This window comes from Lucilia cuprina, chromosome 6, assembly GCF_022045245.1.
Source record: "Lucilia cuprina isolate Lc7/37 chromosome 6, ASM2204524v1, whole genome shotgun sequence".
NCBI lineage: Eukaryota > Metazoa > Arthropoda > Insecta > Diptera > Calliphoridae > Lucilia > Lucilia cuprina.
The window spans coordinates 11,394,606-11,400,713 of NC_060954.1; positions in this window are offsets into that span (position 1 = coordinate 11,394,606).

The window sequence follows — 6,108 nt, forward strand, 5'->3', positions numbered from 1 at the left end:
TTATTTTTATTTATAACGAGTTTAAACATACTTTATAATCAATGTTTGCTGCTTTATTTAACTATAAAAGTAGCAAAAGTTTTCTTATGATTATATAGCAAAGTTTTTGTTGATTTCCTTGGAAAAAAAAAACTATTTTCCTGTAATCATTTTATTTATTTGTATCCACCTAAATCAAGCAAACTTTATTTCTTATACTCCGCAAAGTATTCTACATAAAATTACCCCTAAAAATATACTTGCAAAGGCAATAAATGTAAAATAACAGATTTTCTTTTTTTTTAAGTAAAACTACACATTAAAAAGTTTTTCCGAATTTTTTCCTTATGGTTTCATACTCATATTACATACTACTTATACAATATTTTCAAAAAGTTAAAAGAGGTGTATGCAGGAGGGCGTAAAAACTTTTTGGCAACACAACAACAATATCATTATGATTTGAAGAAATAACTCCAACAATGGCAATGACTAAAAGGTATGCAAAATTTTTGCAATTTAATTCAGAGTTCTTATTTAGTTGAAAGTTGTAAGCGAAAGAGAGAGAAAAAATAAGAAGAATAGCTTAATAAGAAAAATCTGTTTAAAAAAATTTTCATAATAAATAAACACAAGTTTTGTTTGGAAAAAAAACTACAACATTAATTTTGATTATAAAGTATTAAAACTGCAATAAACTATTTACATTTTGTATTTTATAATAATGATTATAAAGGTAAGATATTTGTCATTAGAAAAGTTGCAAAACAGGGGCCAAACAGTAGAGGTAATCATGGTCGTTTAAGCGATAATAAGTATTTCAAGTAGGGGAATGAATATACAGATAATAAGAAAAGTACTAAAAGCCTAAATTATTAGTACGGACTCTGGTCTTTAGCCTTGTCTATAGCCTTGACTATAATCTAGTTTACAATGCAATGTAAGGCACAGTCTAAAGTCTATACCATAGTATAGCATATAGTACAATTTGTAAACTAGTCTATAGACTGGTCTACATTCTAGCCTATTTTACAAACCAGATTGTATTCTGGTCTGGACTGTACACTGATTTATAGTCTACTTTGGTCTAGTCTAAACTAGTGAGATCTAATCTGGTCTAGTCTACAGTCAAGTCTATAATCTAGTATAGTTGTAGTCTAGCATATTGTTTAGTCTATAGCATAAGCCAAAGTCTAGTATATAGTCTAATCTACAGTTTAAAGTATATATATTCAAGTCTGTAGACGAGTCTGTAGTCGAGTCTATAGTCGAGTCTATAGTCTAGTCAATAGCCCAGTCCATAAACTAGTATATAGTTTAACTTATAGTCTGATTTATAGTCTAGTCTATAGTCAAGTCTATTGTCTAAACTATAATTTAGTCCATAATCTAGTCTATACACAATTCTATAGTCTGGTCTATAATCTAGCGTCTAGCTGAGTATATAGTCTAGTCTTTAATCTAATCTATAGTCAATTCCATAGTATAGTCTATATTCTAGTCTATAGTCTATTCTTTAGTCTATTCTTTAGTCTATTCTTTAGTCTATTCTATAGTCTATTTTATAGTCTAGTCTGTATTTTGATCTATAATCTTGCATGTAGTCTAGTATAATGTCTAGTCTGTAGCCTTGTCTATAGCCTATTACATAAAATAGTCTATATTCTAGTCTATAGTCTATTCTATAGTCCAGTCTATATTCTGATCTATAATCTTGCATTTAGTCTAGTGTATTGTCTAGTCTGTAGTCTATTATATGGTCCATTATAGCCTACTGTCTGGTCTATAGTCTAGTCTATAGCATAGTCTATAGTCTAGTCTAAAGTTTAGTATATAGTCTAGTCTATAGTCTAGTCTATAGTCTTGTCTATATTCGAGTCTATAGTCTTGTCTAAAGTCCAGTCTATAGTCTAAAGACTAGTCTATAGTCTAGCCTATAGTCTTCTCTATAGTCTAGTCTATAGTCTAGTCTATAGTCTAGTCTATAGTCTAGTCTATAGTCTAGTCTATAGTCTAGTCTATAGTCTAGTCTATAGTCTAGTCTATAGTCTAGTCTATAGTCTAGTCTATAGTCTAGTCTATAGTCTAGTCTATAGTCTTGTCTATAGTCTAGTCTATAGTCTAGTCTATAGTCTAGTCTATATTCTAGTCTATAGCCTAGTCTATAGTCTAGTATATAGTCTAGTCTATAGTCTAGTCAATAAGCTGGTATATAGACTAGACTATAGATTTATATACCACACTATAGGTATATATTCAAGTCTATAGTCTAGCCTATACTTTAATCTGTAGAATCTAGGTTTTACCATGATGAATTTGAGAAATTTGAAAATGTTTGACTTATCACCTGCGAATAAAAACTTAATTTTACTTATACGAAACATATATTTCATTTGACACCGCATAGTAAAGAAAGTCACATATAACTCCTTGAGAATTAAATTTAATGAACTTTTTTCCTCAAAAGAAAACAAATTGATATTCTGTGCTATATAATTCTTTTGCACCTTCGAAACTCACGTATGTCCTGGATCGTTTTTTTTTTTTGTTTTTGGGTGCACAAAAATAAACTTTTTTGTACAACTTTTCATGTTTTTCTTTTGTTTTTTTTTTTGGGGAGGGTCTTCTTTCAAAAACTACGTGATATGAAAAAGTAAAATAATATACTTTTTCATAAAATGCATTAGAAAATAAGTGGATCTGCAGAGTTATGTCAGATATATTAATTTGTTAAGACAATTTGTTACATAAGGATAATTAATTATAAAAAATGTCTCGTTACACAAGAATTAAAACAGAACATTTAACATATAATTCATTTTATTTACTAATTTCCTATTTTTTAAGTAGCTGTCCTAAAAGCCGTTATTGCGAACCCTATTCCTTTTCGTCGTTGAAGCTAAACCTTTACTTTATAAAGCCATAATCTAGTGTATTCTATACCCAACTATGTATTTGTACATTGTTAAAATTAATTAACAAAGTATAACATGTCCTTTAGTTTTGTATTCCTTTATAGATTGTGAGAGTAAAAGAGAATAATTTAGTGCAACACGTTTCTGTTTTATAATAGGGCGAAACAAAATACATTTTTTTATTTCTGGACTAAGAAAGAAGTACCTTTTAATTATGAATTATGCTTTTTCCTTAATTTAATAATTCTGAGAAAACAGTTTTACAAGGGTAACTGGTAGATTGTGACTTATCAACTTGAGGGAAATGTTGTAGACCTAATTTAGGCTATGGATTCGACTATAGACCAGACTTCAGTTTAGAGTTTATACAATATTGTTGATTAGGCAATAGACTCGACTTTAGAATAGACTACAGATAAGGCTGTAGACTTAAGACTAGATTGTAAAGTCAACTATAGACTAGACTATAACCCAGTCTATAGAAAAGAGTATAGACTAGACTATAGACTAGTCTGTTGACTAGACTACAAACTAGACTTTAGACTAGACTATAGATTAGACTAACCTATACTATTGACTAAGCTATAAATCAGTCTATAGACTAGACTGTAGACTAGACTATAGACAACAATATAGACTAGACATTAGACTAGACTATAGACTAGACAATAGACTAGACAATAGACTAGACCATAGACTAGACTATAGACTAGACTGTCTAGTCTATAGTCTAGACTACAGACCAGACTATAGACTAGACTAAAGACTAGACTATAGACTATAGATTAGACTATAGACTAGACTACAGACTAGACTATAGACTAGACTATAGACTATAGACTAGACTATAGACTAGACTATAGACTAGACTATAGACTATAGACTAGACTATAGACTAGACTATAGACTAGACTATAGACTATAGACTAGACTATAGACTAGACTATAGACTAGACTATAGACTAGACTATAGACTAGACTATAGACTAGACTATAGACTAGACTATAGACTAAACTATAGACAAGACTATAGACTAGACTTTATACTAGACTATAGACTAGACTATAGACTAGACTATAGACTAGACTATAGACTAGACTATAGACTAGACTATAGACAAGACTGTAGACTAGACTACAGACTAAACTATAGACAAGACTATAGACTAGACTATAGACTATACTATAGACTAGACAATAGATTAGGCTATAGAGTAGTCTGTAGACAAGACTATAGACTATACTATAGACCAGACTGTAGACTAGATTATAGACTAGACTATAGACACTATTATAGACTAAACTATAGACAAGACTATAGACTAGACTATAGACTAGATTATAGTCTAGACAATAGACATGACTATATACTAGACTATAGACTACACCATTGACTATAGAGACTAGACTATAGGCTACAATATAGACTAGACTATAGACTAGACTGTAGAATAGATTATAGACTAGACTATAGACTAGATTATAGACTAAACTATAGACTAGACTATAGACTAGACTATAGACTAGACTATAGACTAGACTATAGACTAGACTACAGACTAGACTACAGACTAGACTATAGACTATACTATAGACTAGATTATAGTCTAGACTATAGACATGACTATAGACTACACCATTGACTATAGAGACTAGACTATTGGCTTCACTATAGACTACACTATAGACTATACTATAGACTACACTATAGGCTATGCTATAGACTACTCTATAGACTACACCATAGTCTATAGACAAGACTATAGACTTGCTAGACTAAAAGCTAGTCAATAGATCAGCCTGCAGTCTTAAAAATTTTTATAATAGATGTTCTTAGTTGTTCTATTTGTTTTTAAGTTTTTAAAGTCAAAAGTATTTTACACCTTAAATATGATTTCTTTAAATAGCTCCAAATTTAAATATTTGTTAATATCAATAGCTAATCCCCTAGCAAATCCATAAGAAAACCTCATCAAGGTTTCTTTCGGTAAATATTTAAATTTCTCTCCCAATCAACATTAATGGTGGCAATTGATTAAATTTAAACAAAGACCCACCAAAATGAAACAAAATTAAAAACTTTCCCTTTTAAATCTTAATTTTCTTGTTATCACTGGTGGTTGTGGCTGCTTTTGTTATTGCTATTGCTGCTGTTGTAGTTCTTGTATTGTGTATATTGTATTTATGATAAGAATTGTTTTCACCTGATTACTTTGTGAAAATGAAAAGCAAAAACTTATTTACATTTAATCTATTTGGAAATAATTTTCATTTTCTTTTTTTGGCTGAGATTTAAAATGAAATTTTTATGTTTATTAAAAAGTTTTCATTTTGCCAGTTTTGTTCCTTGTACTCGGTTTTCTTTATTTGTTTGTTTATTTGTGTTGTCTGTCTTGGCAACATTTTCAATGACTTGAATTTTTATAGTCCTGGATTTTCACTTGAAATTATACACGCAGGTAAACAAGCCGTTGTTAATATGAAGCGAAATGGTGGCAAGAAGTATTTTTTGAAGATTTTCATATTTTAATTTCATTTCAAATGGAACCCCTGAGAATTATAAACAATAACAGCAATAACAACAACGAAAGTAGCAGTTAAAAATAAACAAAAGAAAATGAATTTGTTTAAAGGCAACAACAAAATAATTTAGGATTAAATTATTTGCTCTTCCGAAATAATATATAAAACATCGAAATTAATGGTTGATTTTGCAAATATATTAAAGCACAAGATTTAAGAGATTAACTTCACTTTTGAAGCATAAGTATGTAGCCTACTTTTAGGTAAATCATGATTTGGATCGTAATTACACATACAAAAAAATACTACCCAGTAATCCAGCAAACTTTTGTAGAAATCTACAGAAAAGGCTGAAGTTTTTTATAGAAAATGTTAAAGTTTTTCTATAGAAATGAAGATGCTTAAGATTTTGTCTTTAAAATGGCAAATATTTTAAATAAAAAGCAATGCAGAATATAGTCGACAGTCGACAGTCTGGTCTATAGCCTAGTCTATAGTCTATAGTATAGTCTATAGTATAGTCTATAGTATAGTCTATAGTATAGTCTAGTCTATAGTCTAGTCTATAGTATAGTCTATAGTATAGTCTATAGTATAGTCTAGTCTATATTCTAGTCTATAGTCTAGTCTATAGTCTAGTCTATAGTCTAGTCTATAGTCTAGTCTATAGTCTAGTCTATAGTCTAGTCTA